The sequence below is a fragment of the Vombatus ursinus genome, unplaced genomic scaffold (assembly GCF_900497805.2).
Source record: "Vombatus ursinus unplaced genomic scaffold, bare-nosed wombat genome assembly UNPS02014810.1, whole genome shotgun sequence".
In the NCBI taxonomy this organism is placed as follows: domain Eukaryota; kingdom Metazoa; phylum Chordata; class Mammalia; order Diprotodontia; family Vombatidae; genus Vombatus; species Vombatus ursinus.
In genome coordinates, this window is record NW_020954588.1 from 17346763 (window position 1) to 17362337 (window position 15575).

The 15575-nt window shown below is 42.6% G+C and overlaps 1 protein-coding gene and 1 pseudogene across 1 annotated transcript in view; both read left to right on the forward strand.

The window, feature by feature from the left end:
* Positions 1-15575, forward strand: part of MCF2L2 (MCF.2 cell line derived transforming sequence-like 2) — a 359025-nt gene that overhangs the window by 235490 nt on the left and 107960 nt on the right. The window lies entirely within an intron of this gene.
* LOC114053043 lies at positions 10902-11360 on the forward strand (annotated as a pseudogene).

Below are 15575 nucleotides of genomic sequence, written 5' to 3' on the forward strand. Positions count from 1 at the left end.
TCTATCTATCTATCTATCTATCTATCTATCTATCTATCTATCTATCTATCTATCTATCTATACAAACATGTAATTTTTTCCCTCCCACTACCCTAATACTGACAAAGAACTCATGAGTTACAAAATATCATCTTTCCCTGCAGGAATGTGAACAGTTGAATCTTAATAAGTCTCTTATGATTTTCTCTTTCCTGTTTACTTCTTCCATGTTTCACTTGAGTCTTACATTTGAAGGTCAAATTTTCTATTCAGCTCTGGTCTTTTCCACAGAAATGCTTGAAAGTCCTCTATTTCATTGAATGACCATTTTTTTACCCTGAAGGATTATACTCAGTTTTGCTAGGTAGGTGATTCTAGGTTGTAGTCCTAATTCCTTTGCCCTCCGGAATATCATACTCCATGCCCTCTGGATCCTTAATGTAGAAGTTGCTAAATCTTGTGTTATCCTGATTGTGTTTCCACAACGCTTGAATTGTTTCTTTCTGGCTGCTTGTAATATTTTCTCCTTGACCTGGGAATTCTGGAATTTGTCTATAATATTCCTAGGAGTTTTCCTTTGGGGATCTCTTTCAGGAGGAGATCAGTGGATTCTTTCAATTTCTATTTTGCCCTCTGGTTCTAAAATATCAGGGCAGTTTTCCTTGCTAATTTCTTGAAAGATGATGTCTAGGCTCCTTTTTTTTTTTATCATGGCTTTCAGATAGTCCAATAATTTTTAAATTCTCTCTCCTGGATCTATTTTCCAGGTCAGTTGTTTTTCCAATGAGATATTTCACATTCTCTTCTATTTTTTCATTCCTTTTGATTAGTGTTACAGTGCCTTGATTTCTCAAATGGTCCCTCTCTTTCAATTTCTCCGTTCTAATTTTTAAGGAAGTATTTTCTTCAGTAAGCTTTTGGACTTCCTTTTCCATTTGGCTAATTTTGCTTTTTAGGGCATTCTTCTCCTCATTGGCTTTTTGGACCTGTTTTGCCATTTGGGTTAGGCTATTTTTTAAGGTGCTATTTTCTTCAGTATTTTTTTTTGGATCTCCTTTAGCATCACTCTCAGTTTTTCTTCTACTTCCCTTATTTGTTTCTCAAAATCCTTTTTGAGCTCTTCCATGGCCTGGGACCAATTCATATTTTTCTTAGAGGCTTTGGATGTATGAGCTTTGGCTTCATTGTCTTCTGGTTGTTTGTTTTGATCTTCTTTGTCACCAAAGTAAGATAATATAGTCTGACTCTTTTTGCACTGCTTGCTCATGATCCCAGCCAATTACTTGAGTTATAAACTCTTTGTTAAGGTAGGGGTCTGTTTCCAGTGTGGAGAACGTACTGTCCCAAGCTTCGGGAGTTTTGTGCAGCTGTTTTCAGAGATACTTCTAGGGACCTGTAAATTTTCAGTTCTTCCAAGGTGCTATGATCAAGGGTGAGGTGTTTACTCCTTTCTTGGCCTGTGCTCTGGTCTATGAGTGACCACAAGCACTCTTTTCTGTCTTGGAACTGTGAGGAGAATTTCCTCTCCCCAGCCATTACAAGCTCCACCACGCAAGTGCTCCTCCTTGCCCCAGGACCGCCACCCAGAACTGTGACCCAGATCTGAGCATGGGCAAAGCACCAGCAGAGAGATCCCTCCAATCCCTCTCTGATCAACCACTCAATTCCCCCTCAGTCTGTGGGTCGGAAGCTCAGGAGGCAGCTGCCGCCCTGGCATCAAGCTCAGGGAATGGGGCTGGTACCCTGTGCTTCTCTCTCACAGCAGAAACAGACTTTTCCCACTGACCTTCTAAGTTGTCTTTGGCATTCATGGGTTGAGAAGTCTGGAAACCACCACAGCTGTCTGCGATTCAGTCCTCTGAGGCCTGCTCCTGGTTCGCTGTGGCCTTTGTGCCCACACCAAACTGCATTCTTCTCCCAGCCCAGTTTGATATACCTTTTGGATCAACCATCCAGGTTATTTTGGACTGAAAAATTGTTTCACTCTGTCTTTTTGTGGGTTCTGCTGCTTTAGAATTTGTTTAGAGCTATTTTTTATAGGTATTTGGAGGGGTTTAGGGGAGAGCTCAAGCAAGTCACTGCTTTTCCTCTGCCATCTTGGCTCCATCCCTAATCACACTTTTTAAAGCATAATTTCTAATTGTTTTCAAGAGTTGCTGTACCAGCAATGCCATCTTTCCACAGTCCCTCCAGTACTGACTATTTCTACCTTTTTTCATCTTTGTCAATTTTCTCCACAGGAAGCAAATCCTCAGAGTTGTTTTAATTTGCATTTCTCTTATTAGTGATCTGGAGTAATTTTTTAGTATGGTTGTTAGTATTTTGTAATTCTTTTGAGAACTGTTTATATCTTTTGACAACGGATCCGTTGAGGAATGCCGCTTGGATACATATGTGTGTATATTATATATAATATAAATATATGTAATATAATATATTTATATATAAATATATAATATGTTTATATATAATATAAAATATAATATAATATAAATATTATATATAATATAAAACAAAACATCAGTGATAGTTACAAAAAAGATTTGTTTCCATTGTTTACTTATACTAACTGCATCAATTCCTTTTTCTGCAAGAGCTTTTCAATTTCATTAAATTGAAATTGTCATTTTTATCTTTTTGTGATCTCCTTCATCCCTTGTTTTGTTAAGAATTCTTCCCTAACTATAACTGTGAAAGGTACATCTATCCACTTTCCTCTATTTCTTAAAAATAGTATTTCCTTTTATATTCCCTTAAGCATTTGGAAGTTATCATGGAATATGGTGTAAGATCCTATTCTAAGCTTATTATTTTTTTTTTTTTGCTAAAATACTTTACAATTTTCCTAGCTGTCAAATAAGGAGTACTTCCCCCAAGCAATATATGATCTTAGGTATATCAAACACTGGGCTACTGAGCTAGAATGTTTCTGATTCTTGTTTATTTAGTTTCTTCCTTCCTTCCTTCCTTCCTTCCTTCCTCTAAAAAAAGCTAATACCAAACATATATGTAGGATTTAGATAGTTTAAGGCCAGAATGGAATAAAGGCCTAGTAATAGAATTTTCCATATCAGAGGCAATAAGGAACTTGTACTGTCTGGAGAAGAGCATGTATGTTGAGGATTATTGAGAAACAGATAGGATGCATGAGGTAGAACAAATTATGGAGGGTCTTGAGAGCCAGACAGGTGAGTTTGGTCATGCTTTTATAAACAGGCAATAGGCTCTTGGGAAGAGAAGCCGCATGGTGAGAGCAGCTGACTCAGGAGGATTAGTCTGGTAGAGTTTCATCCTGTGAATTAAAGGGGTTTCAGAGGGATGGACATACACTTGGTTGTAGTGTTAAAGCAGGATGAGGGTAAGAAGACTAGTGTACTCCAAGTGTGAAGTGATAAGGATCTGCTTGGTTGGCAGTTGAATCAGTGCAAAGAGAAAATAAATTAATTCAAAAAACATTTTGAATGGAGAATGACAAGAGTCGGTGATGAAAGTCTTATGAGTCCCATGTTTGTGAGAAAGGAGGAATCAAACAGGACTTCAAGGTTTCTTGCTTGAAGGAATATGGCTGATGTCTAACTGAAAACCACCAGTTACAGAAATGAGAGACTTAATGGGATCGTGGGGAATTGAATGGAGATGATGCATGGTACATTGGAGAGAGGACTCTGTTTGGAGTCTCAGGACCAAGGTCAAATCCTCACCCTATCACTTCCTGTCTGTGTTTCCTTGGTCCACCACTTAACCTCTCCTGGCCTCAGTTTTCTTATTGGTAAAGTGAGGCAGTAGAAAATATGGCCTCAGAGGCCCTTCCAGTTCTAGATCTCTAAGTTCAGGTTGAGGCAGGTTGAGTCTGAGGAGATGGCAAGATATCCAATATAGAAGATGAGGGAAGATGTAAATCTTGAAGAAATTGGCAGAGACTTTACCCAGGAGTTCACTGAGGGAGAATGTGAAGGGAGAGAAGGGCAGAGAGAGGATCTTGGGAAATAGCCAAGGTGCTAGAAGAGTATCCAGCAATGCCAAGGAGTTTGGTTAAAGATAAAAGGAGAAAGATTGAAAGAATCTTGCCTCACCTTTAAGGAACTTCCATTCTAAAGGGGGAGACGAGGACACGTAAGACTATACACAGCATAAATATGATGTGAATAAATACAAAGAAGGGACAAGCCATTCAATACAAGGGAGTTTGGGGACCCAGAGAGGCTTCCTGTAGGAGGTGATGCTTGAGCTGAATCTTGAAGGGAGGGGGCATTCTGGGAGGCAGGGCTGAGAAAGGAGCACATTCCATGCACTGGGAATGGCCAGTGCAAACTCTTAGAGATGGGAGATGGAGTGTGAGGAAGAGAGACAGGCAGGTTGGCTAGATCACAAGTGTGAGAAAGGAGGAGTATGTCCAATTAGGCAGAAAAGATGTATTGGAGTCAGATTGTAAAAAGCTAAAACAGAGGAGTTGATATTTTATTCTAGAAGAGATAGAGTGACATGGTCAGATGTGTGCTTCAGGAAAATTGCTCTGCCATCAGGGTGGTACCCTGTCACCCCCGTGCTCCATAAACTCCAGTGGCTTGCTGTTCTCTCCAGGATGTTGGTCGTTCAAAGCCCTTCATGTCCTCATCCCACTCCCTGCCTTTCCAGTCTTCTTTCTCGGGCCTCCTCAGGCCACGTACTCTTCTGTTCAGTGACACTGATGTCCTTGTTGCTTTACAAACAGACATTTCATCTCTTAGCTTTGGGCATTTTTGCTGGCTGTCTCCCATGCCTGCAGTACTCCCCTCCTCATCTCCATCTTCAGGCTTCCCCGGTTTCCTTCACATCCCAACTAAAATCCCTCCTTCTACCAGAAGCCCTTTCCAACCTGTCTTAATTCTAGTGCCTTTTCTCTGTTAATTATTTCCCATTTATCCTGTAAACAGCTTGATTGTACATATTTCTTTGCATGTTGTCTCCTCCATTATATTGGGAGCTCCTCAAGGGCAGGACTGTCTTTTGCCTTTCTTCATATCTCAGCTCTTAGCACAGCACCCAGCCCCTAGTAGGCATTTAATAAATGCTTATTGACAATTAAGGCAGAGAAGCAAAGACCTCAAGTAGGAGACTGGTACAATAATCTAGGCAAGAGGTGATGAGGGCCTAAAGTGGAGGCAGTGTGAGTGGACAGTGGGGAGAAAGGTCAGATAGTACAAGAGATGTCGTGGAGATAGAAATGTCGAGATTTGGCATTTGGTTGTGTGTGGGGAGGGAAAGTAAGGAGCCCAGGATAATGCCATGGTTTATGAACCTGGGAGATTGCAAGGATGGTGGTGCCTTCAACAGAAATAGAGAAGTTTAGAAAAGGGGACAGTTGTGGGGGGAGAGATAATTAGTTCAGTTTGGGAAATATGGAGTTTGATATGCCTCTAGGTCACAGAGGTGGGGAACCTGTATCCTCAAGGCCACATGTGCTCTTCTAGGTCCTCAAGTGCAACCCTTTGACTGAATCCAAACTTCGCAGAACACATCCCCTTAATAAAAGGATTTGTTCTATAAAACTTGGACTCAGTCAAAAGGCCGCACCCAAGGAAGCAGCATCCATTTTGAAATGTCCAGTGGGCAATCATCGATCTGAGAATGAAGCTCAGGGGAGAGACTGAAGTTGGACATATAGATCTGGGAGTCATTTTGTAGAGATGATGATGATAAAAACGATAAGAACTGATGAGGTTGCTAAGAGAGAGAATGGAGGGAAAAGAGACAAGGGCCTAGGATGAAACCTTGGGGAAGACCCATAGTTAAGGCAGGCAGTGTAGATGATAGGCCAGTCAAGGAAATATAAAAGAGATGTAAAAGGAGCTGTCAGACAAGTGGAAGGTAAACTTGGAGGGAGCAGTGTCATGAAAACCCAGATAAGAGAAAGTATCTAGGAGGAGAAGACAATCTAGAGTGCCAAATGCAACCGATAGGGATGAGAGGTGAGGCCTGAGAAAAGACAATTAGGGCAATTAAGAGATCTTTGGTGACTTTGAGAGGGCAGTTTCCGTTGAGGTCAAAAGCTAGTCCACAAAAGGTTATATGGAGTGAATGAAAATCGAGGAAGTGGAAGCAATGGATACAGACATCCCTTTCAAGGGATAGTCACAAGCTATATCACACCATTACTCACAAGTGGCAAGAGGCCAAGGGGCAAGATATTTGAGATTACAGGAGAGTGTAGAAATGAAGTGGCTAATTTGGGGATTGAAACTGGAAAGAGACAGAAGTGTCATCAGAACCAAGTAATGGTTTGAGAAGGTACCGAGATGTGGAGATATTAAAGGTCTCAATTAGGGTGAAGAATAGATTTGGGAGAAGGGTGAGACATAAGGAGAAATGGAATAATAAGAGTTTGAAGAAAGATAGAGTCATGTCAGAATTTCATTGAGTCATGGAAATTCACAACACTGGGGGCAACAGTGTGATCTTATGAGTTTACTTCCCAAAGTAATGGCTGAAGTAGAGTTGCAGGATATCGGTCATGGGATTTAAGGAAACTGTAGGACTGACCGATTAGGGAGTTTGAGGGATCATCAGTGTGAACACAGAAATCACTTGGTATAAGGGCAGAAACTGGGGAGAAGATAGTGAGCCAGATGCAAGCCTCCTTGAGAAAGGATAGAGAATTCCCTGAGGGCCAGCACATAAAAGTCACAATGCTGGGAACTGGGGGGAAAATTTTGATGAAGTGGATTTCAAAAATGGAGAAGTTGCTGAGTGATGGTGGTTAGAGAGTCTGGGAGTGGGGGTCCAGGAGCATCTGACTCCTCCTTTAGGATCAGTGTGTCCTAAAGTGTGATAGAAGGAACAGCCAATGCTAGAGAGGGTGCCTGAGAATGCTGGTGCAGTATAGATGTGATGAAGTCAGGTCTCAGACGGGGCTATTAGACGGAAGGAATGTGAGAAAAAGAGGTCCAAGGCAAAGGGAAGTGTATTCTCTATATAATGAGAATTCTGTGGAACACAGTGGAAGGAGTGAGGGCAGAGTTGGAAGAGGTGGAAATGAGGAGGATGGAGATGAGAGAATGGGAGATAGGAGTAGGTGAGAGTTTGTTCCTATGTGACAGGAGGTTGATGAATACTGGGATAGGGAGAGAAACAGGTAGTGCCATAGGGACAGATGAGTAAATGATAAAGTTCATAGTCTCCAGGGTTATTTCAGAGGGTGCTGGGCTGGACCCTCTCTTCTTCCCCACACTCACAGCAGGGTGGGCAGCCCAGATGAGTGGTGGCCCACCTTGATTGATTCATTTTTTGTTTTTGTATCCAAAATGCCTGGCACATAATAGATGCTTAATAAAAATGCTTACTTATTGTCTCTACCAGATCTGGTCTATGTCATTAACAGAAAAAAATTAAAAACCAAAACCACTTTCATTGTGGTTCAATAGACAATTGTGAACAGTACCCATGAGTGTAAAAATATACATATTCACCAACACACCCGGCAGAGCAAGCAAAGCTGCTCACTTATTGTGACCAGATTGCTTGTTCCATGAAAATAAATACAGAATGGTAGGAGATGGAAATGAGGCATTGCTCCCAGCTCACCTGCCCCTTTGTCCTCCAGGTGTGTCACGTGCCTTTCTGTTTAGTAAAGCCAACCCTATCACAGCCAGGCTGAGGGGGGGAGATGTCAGCCTGGAGGGCACCTTGCCCCCATGTGCCAGGGCACAGGCAGAGGAAGCGTAACTTCCCTTCCCTAATCACTCCATGGGACATTTATTAAGCTCCTACTAGGTACAAGAGATGAGATGCAAAGACCAAAAATGGAATGCTCAAGGAGCTCCAATTTTATGGAAGGGAAAATAACGTGTTCACAAGTAAGTCAACAAAGAGTATACGTGCAATCATTTCAAGTGGGAGAGAGAGAGGTAATAAATATTCCCATCTGCATGGAATCAGAAGCAGAATATAAACTCAAGAGCAGTGACTCCCAAGCCAGGGCACTTTTCACTATAACCACACTCCTGTCCTTCTGTAGAGGGCAGAGATTGCTCCTCTGAGAAGGAAGGAGCTTCTTGTCCTCCAAGGAATATCATTATGGATCCCCAGGTGCCTTAAGGAATGATTCCATCCAGTACAGAGTGTACTCAAGGCTCCTTCCTCAGCACTCTTCTCTTGTCTCTCTAGGCCCTCTCAGTAACCTCATTAGCTCCCATAGGTTTAATGATAATCTGTTCTAATGACTCCCAAATCCAAATACCCAGCCCCCAGTCTCTACCAAGCTTCATCCCTATCGGCTGCATCTGGCTCTGTTTACCATCGTCTCCTCCAAGATCCTCTGTCCTCTCTGGGTTTTCATGACATTGCTCTCCTCCAGTTTACCTTCTACCCATTTACATGCTCCTTGTACATTTTTTTTTGCTAGCTCATCATGTACATTGCCTACCTTAACTCTGAGTCTTCCCCAAGGTTTTGTTGTAGGCTTTCTTCTCTTTTCCCTCTGTTCTCTCAGTAACCTCATTGATCCCCAGGAGTTTAATTATCATCTCTATACAGATGACTCCCAGATCTTCATTTTTCCAACTATATATTGGATATTTCCAACTGGAAATCTCAGAGATATCTCAGACTCAATATTCCCAAACTGAACTCATTATCTCCCTTTCCCCCACAAAAAAACAAACCCTTCACTCTTCTAAACTTCTCTGTTTCTGTTGAAGGTACCACCATTCTTCCAATCTCCCAAGTTTGTATCTTTGGCATTATCCTGGACCCCATACTCTCCGTCACCACCCATAGTCACCATTGACAAATCTTGCCATTTGTATCTTCATATCTCTCCTGTCTGACCTCTTCTCCCCACTCCCACAGCTACCACCTTTGTGCTCATCACCTCTTACCTGGATTATTGCAACAGCGTCCCATTAGTCTTTTTGCTTTGAGTCTCTCCACACACTTCAATCCATTCTTAACATGGCTGCCAATGTGATTTTCCTTAAGCACAGATCTGACTGTGCCACTCTCTTACTCAATAAATCCTGGTGACTCCCTATTATCCCTATAATAAAATACAAACTGCTCTATTTAGCTTTTAAAGGTCTTCACAACCTTGCCCCTTTCCAACCTTAATGGACGTCATGCTATCCCCTTCCACTCTGTGATCTGGCCAAACCAGCCTTCTGTCTGTTTCTCACCTGTGGCTCTCCAACACCCATTTCTTTGCCTTTGTTCTGGCTGTCCCACATGTCTGGAATTCCATTCCTCTTTTTCTCTGCTTCTCTTCCTCTTCCTTTAAGACACAGCTCAAGCCCCATCTTCTGCATGAAACCATTCCTGATTCCCTGAATTGCTAGAGCCCTCCCTCCCAAACTACCTTGTACTAATTACTTTGTTTTTTCTTATTTTCCCCCCAGCTATTTAGGTTGTGTTTTAGTTCTTTTTTGTTTGTTTGTTTTTTGTTTTTTAATTAATTTATTTTTAGTTTTCAACAATCACTTCCATAAGCTTTTGAGTTTCAAATTTTCTCCCTCTCCTTCCCTGCCTCCCTTCCCAAGACAGCATGCACTGTGATACCGGCTCTACATATACATTCTTATTAACCATATTTTCATATTAATCATGTTGTAAGGAAGAATTGGAATCAATAGGAAGAAGCACAAGAAAGAAGAAACAAAACAAAATGGAAGGAAAAAAAGAGAGCAGATAATATGCTTCGATCTGCATTCAAACTCCATAGTTCTTTCTCTGGATGTGGATAGCATTTTCCATGATGAGACTTTTGGAGATGTCTTAGAACCTTGCATTGCTGAGAAGGGCTAAGTCTGTCAAAGTTAGCCATCGCACAACATGGCTATTACTGTGTACAACATCCTCCTGGTTTTGCTCACTTCACTCAGCATCAGTCTATACAAGTCTTTCCAGGTTTTTCTGAAGTCCACTTGTTCATCATTTCTTATAGCACAATAGTATTCCATTACATTCATATACCACACCTTGTTCAGTCATTCCCCAGTTGATGGGCATCCCCTCAATTTCCAATTCTTTGCCACCACAGAAAGAGCTGCTATAAATATTTTTGTATGTGTGGGTCCTTTCCCCATTTTTATGATTTCTTTGGGATACAGCCCTAGAAGTGCTATTGCTGGGCCAAAGGGTATGCACAATTTTATAGCCCTTTGGGCACAGTTCCAAATTGCTCTCCAAAATGATCGGATCATTTCACAACTCCACCAACAATGCATTAGTGTTCCAATTTTCCCACATCTTCTCCAACATTTATCATTTTCCTGTTTTGTCATGTTGGCTGATCTGATAGGTGTGATGTGGTACCTCAGAGTTGTTTTGATTTGCATTTCTCTAATCAGTAGTGATTTAGAGCATTTTTTCATATGACTATAGATAGCCTTAATTTCTTCATCTGAAAACTGCCTGTTCATGTCCTTTGACCACTTCTCCATTGGGTAATGACTTGTATTCTTATAAATTTGACTTAGTTCTCTCTATATTTTAGAAACGAGGCTCTTATCAGAGACACTGGTTGTAAAAATTCTTTGCTAGTTTTCTGCTTCCCTCCTAGCTTGGTTGCATTGGCTTTGTTTGGGCAAAAACTTTTCAATTTAGCGTAATCAAAATTATCCATTTTGCATTTCATAATGTTCTCTATCTCCTGTTTGGTCATGAATTCTTCTGTTCTCCATAGATCTGACAGGTGAACTGTGCCTTACTCTCTGCAGTTTGCTTCTAGTATCAGCCTTTGTATCTAAATCATGAACCCATTTTGACTTTATTTTGGTATATGGTGTAAGATTTTGGTCTATGCCTAGATTCTGCCGTGCTCTTTTTAAGTTTTCCCAGCAGTTTTTGGCAAATAGTGAGTTCTCATCCCAGAAGGTGGGGTCTTTGGGTTTATCAAATGATAGACACCCTCTCCGTCTCCGGGAGGAGCCGTGAGAGCAGCCCCCGCCGTCATGTCGGCCCACGTGCAGTGGATGGTCCAACTGCTCCACCCTCCTGATCAAGCGCAACAAGCACCGAGCCCAACAACCTCAAGGCCCAAAGCTTGTTCAGCTACAACAGGCTGATCCACCAGAAGACGGGGGGCATCGAGCCGGCCCCCAACGGCAAAGGCATCGTGGTGGTGCTGAGGCGCGGGCAGGTCAGAGGAAGCCTGCCACTTCCTACCTGATGACCACAATCAACAAAAATGCTCGGGCCACCCTCAATAGCATCCGGCACATTATCTGCAAAAATAAATACCGGAAAGATCTCTGCATGGCTACTCTGCACCGGGCCAGTGCCGTCCTGCAGAGCCAGAAGCCAGTGGTGATGAAGAAGAAGTGAACTTACCCACCCAAGAGCACCTGAGGTGCCAGGCCTGCCTTTGGCTAATAAAGTCAGACTGCCCAAAAAAAAAAAAAACCCAGTAGATTACTATAGTCATTGACCTCTGTGGCTTGTATACCTAACCTACTCCACTGATCCACCACTCTATTTCTTAGCCAGTATCAAGTAATTTTGATGATTGCTGCTTTATAATACAATTTAAGATCTGGTATGGCTAGGCCACCTTCCCTAGCATTTCTTTTCATTAGTCCCCTTGATATTCTGGACCTTTTGTTCTTTCAAATGAATCTTGTTGTTTTTTCTAGCTCTATAAAATAATTTCTGGTAGTTTCATGTGCTTTTATTTGTACTCATTGTCTCCCTTATTAGAACATAAGCTTCTTGTGAATAGGGCTGGGTTCATCCTTTATACTTGTGTCCTTGGCCCCTAGCACAGTGCCTGGCACGTAATAGGCATTTTACAAATACTTGTTGATTCATTGACTGGTAGGAGGAAGGAAAGGTGTTGCTTGAGAGGCATCTGTATGTTGATCTGTCTTGGATTATAGAGGGAGATGTGGTCTTGATAGGAAATGTATCTGAGATATGACCAAAAGTCCCTTCAATTCTGCCTGGTCTGACAACTACTATCCAGAGAGACAGAGACAGAGACACAGGCATTGACTTGGAGACAGAGACAGAGAAAGGAGCGAGAGAAAACATTCCATGTTTGGAGACAGAGATTATAGTCCACTAAAGTTGATCTGGGGACTTGGAGCCAATTTAGGACTGTTGGACAAAAGGAATTGACCAGTACTGGGATGAGAGAGAGAGAGGAGAGAGAGACAGAGACAGAGACTAAGACTGAGAGAAAGAGAGAGAGGAGTGCTGTACCTTATTCAAGAGATTCATAGAATCAATAAAAGAGGGGGTATGACATACCATTAATCATCGTCACCATTTCTATGGCTTTGTCAGGTTAGTAAAGCACTTTGTGGACATTTTCTCACGTGAGGCTGACAAGAACCTGTGGGGAAGGGGCCATAGTTTATTTGGCCAGACCTCTGATGTCATGAGTTATAGGAAGCTCCCAGGGAGGAGCTCCCTCCAGCAGTGGGGGGGAGCACCTCCTCTACAATTCTCCAGACTTGCCTGGGGACAGTGAGAGGCTGATTGCCTCATCTAGTGTTACAAAGCCTGTATGTGTCAGAGGTTAGTCTTTAATCTAGGTCTTCCTCACTCTGAGGTTGGCCATCTCTTCGTCTTACCCCTGCGTCTCACTTAAAATATTATTCTATGTTAGGAGTATAGAGTGCTGTCTGCCTTTCTGGGTGGTGCAGTGCATAGAGCCTTGGGCCTGGACTCAGAAAGACTGAATTCCAGTCCAGCCACAGACACTTACTAACTATGTGACTTCAGGCAAGGCACTCAACCCTGTTTGACTTATTTTCCTCATCTGTAAAATGGGGATAATAAAATGGGGTTGTTGTGAGGATCAGGTAAGATGGCATTTGTAAAGTGCTTGGCACCATGTAAACAGTTGCTATGATATTAGTATTAGGCCTTGGTTTTTTCAACTATAAAATAAGGGGGTTAGACTAGATGAGTTCTGAGGTTCTAAAAGATCATTAGCCAATGACCCCATGATTCTAAGTTAATTCCCCTCTCCTGACCTCAGTTTCTTCGTTGGTAAGATGAGGGAGCCTCTGGTCCCTTCCAGTTCTGTGACACTGTGGTGCTGTAATTCTGTGATACTGGTCAGTTCCACAAACTGGAGTGGGGCAGAGAGCATTGGAGTGAAAGGAGAAATATAATCCCAATTGTGAGAGAGAATTAGAGGCCAGTGGGCCTGCAGAAGTAGATAAGGAACTCCAGAAACACCACACCCTTGGCATGAAGTCGCCTGATAGGGCAGTGAGGTTGGACATCATCTCTCTGGGCGTCTGCCAGGGCTTGCTCTGCCAAAAGTGGGGCATGAGGTCCATTCTTGCCTTGCCTTAGTGATAATTTCATTCCTAGAAATATAGAGGAAATAATTAAGGGAAACTATTCCTCTGGCCTGATCCTGATCTCATTAAGGAGAAGCCATGGGAACCCTGGGAGGAAGTAATGACTCTGTCTTAGGATATGTGATGCAGAAGGTAAGTAAAGCCAGGCACTGTGCTCACTTGGGTCAGAGCAGACTCAAAAGAGTACATAGAAAGGCTAGCCAGGATAACTAATGCTGGATGAAAGAGGCAGGATCCAGAGAGACCTTGGACAGGCTAGAACAGGGGTGGGGAACCTGCTGCCTCAAGGCCTCATGTGGCCTTCTAGGTCTTTGAGTGTGGCCTTTTGACTGAGTCCAAGTTTTACAGAACAAATCCTTTTATTAAGGGGATTTTTTTCTGTGAAGTTTGGATTCAGTCAAAGGGCTGCACCTGAGGACCTAGAGGCCCACGTGTGGCCTTGGGGCTGCAGGTTCCCCACCCCTGGAGAGTACTGGGCCAATTCTAACATAATGAAATGTAATTAGGTTAAATGGAGAGTTTGCAGCCTGAAACATATGACCTGAGAACTCCAAAGAAAAATAGGAGGAAAAGATGTTATTAAGGAATTGCTTAATCAGAAGAGAAGATGGGCTGTTCATGTGGTGAGAGGGAGGAGTGGAAAGTAAGCAGCCAGAGCACAACTCGGGTATCCTCACAATGTCAGGATAAGTCAAGGAAGGCTTCTGGCCTTTGGGTGGACCCCCTGAGATGAAGTGATGGAAAGACTCCATCAAGAATTGCACACATGAATGGGTTGGGATCTTCATTGTCCAAAGGAACATCCAAATTAAAGAGATCAGTTGTCCATTGGAATATTTGAGTAAATACAAAGTTTTACACCTGAGTCCCAAAGATGAAATTTACTAATAAGAGAAGGAGAAAGTATCTTTACAAAGAAGTTTTTCTAGAAAAAGAAATCTAGTGGTTTTAGTGGACTGCAAACTCATTAATGATTCAACAGTATGAAATGGTAGTCAGAAAACATTAATGCCAACTTGAGCGACATGGAGAGAGGAATGGTTTCCAGGAATGAGGAGACAGTAGTTCTTTTAGATTCTGCCTTAGTTTGCTCACACTCAGAGTATTGTGTTAAATCTGGGTTCCACCATTTAGGAAGTGTTTTGACAGCCTGGAGATTTTGTCTAAAGGAGGGTAACCAGGCTGGTTAAGGACCTTGAGTCCTTGTCAGATGAGGAGCAGTTGAAGGAACTGGGAATGCTTAGCCAGGAGAGAAGACTCATGGGTGACATGGCTGTCTTCAAGTCCTTAAAGGACCACCTAATAGAATAGGCATTAAACTTGATCTGTTTGGTAACAGTAGATAGAACTAGGAGAAATGGATGGAAGTTGCAAGGAGACAAATTTAGGCTTGATATCAGGAAGACACTTCCTAACAATGAGAACTGTGCCAAAGTAGGGTGGGCTGCCTCGAGAAGGAGTGGGCTTCCCCTCCTTGGAGGCTGTCCACTTGTCAGCTGTGCTGTACACGGGATTCTTGTTCAGGTGGGTCAGACTATCTAGCCCTGTCAGCTCTCAAACTCCAAGATTCTGTAATAAAAGAGAATAGAGAAAAGGCAGAGTTATTCAATCCTTAGTTTACTTCTGTTTTCTCCTCCAATGAGAAACAAACTCAGTTGGATTTTTTTTTTAACCTGGATGTGGTATCTGACTTTTGTCCTTATTAAATTTCATCTGTAGTGGCAGTGTGGGGCTTGATGGATAGAGAGCAGACCTCAGAGCCAGAAAGACCTAGGTTTAAGTCCTTCCCCTGGCCTATATTGGCTGAGTAGCCCCTGGGCAACTCTCTAAGACTGTACATTGCCAAGAAGGTATCAACCTACATTGATGGCATTTCCTTACATGGGAGTTTCCCATAATTCCCATAATAGGTCCCAGAGACCTATAAATATGGTCCCTTCAGGCTCTAAGTGTCTATTGATATGTTCAGTCTCTCAAGGAACATACTCTGGCCATGTTCTTTCAGCTAGCTAGGGTTCTTCCCAACTGGGAGAGTCCCCTGTGATTCCCGCATTTAGCTTCTCCTCTAGGAGATAAGAAGCGACTCTCTTTGGGTGTGTTCATTCATTCACACAAGGGCCAGATAGCTGAGCGTGTGAGCTGAGCCTCCTCTCAACCATGAGATTAGGCAAGCTGTCCTTGGTTGAATGCTTGGGTATCATTTCCCTATTGCCAACTGCTTCTCCCAGCCTAGACAGCCAAGGCCTGTGGCAGCACCCATCTACTGCCCTCCACAGTGAGCACAGATCCAGAAACACCCTTTGGAATCTC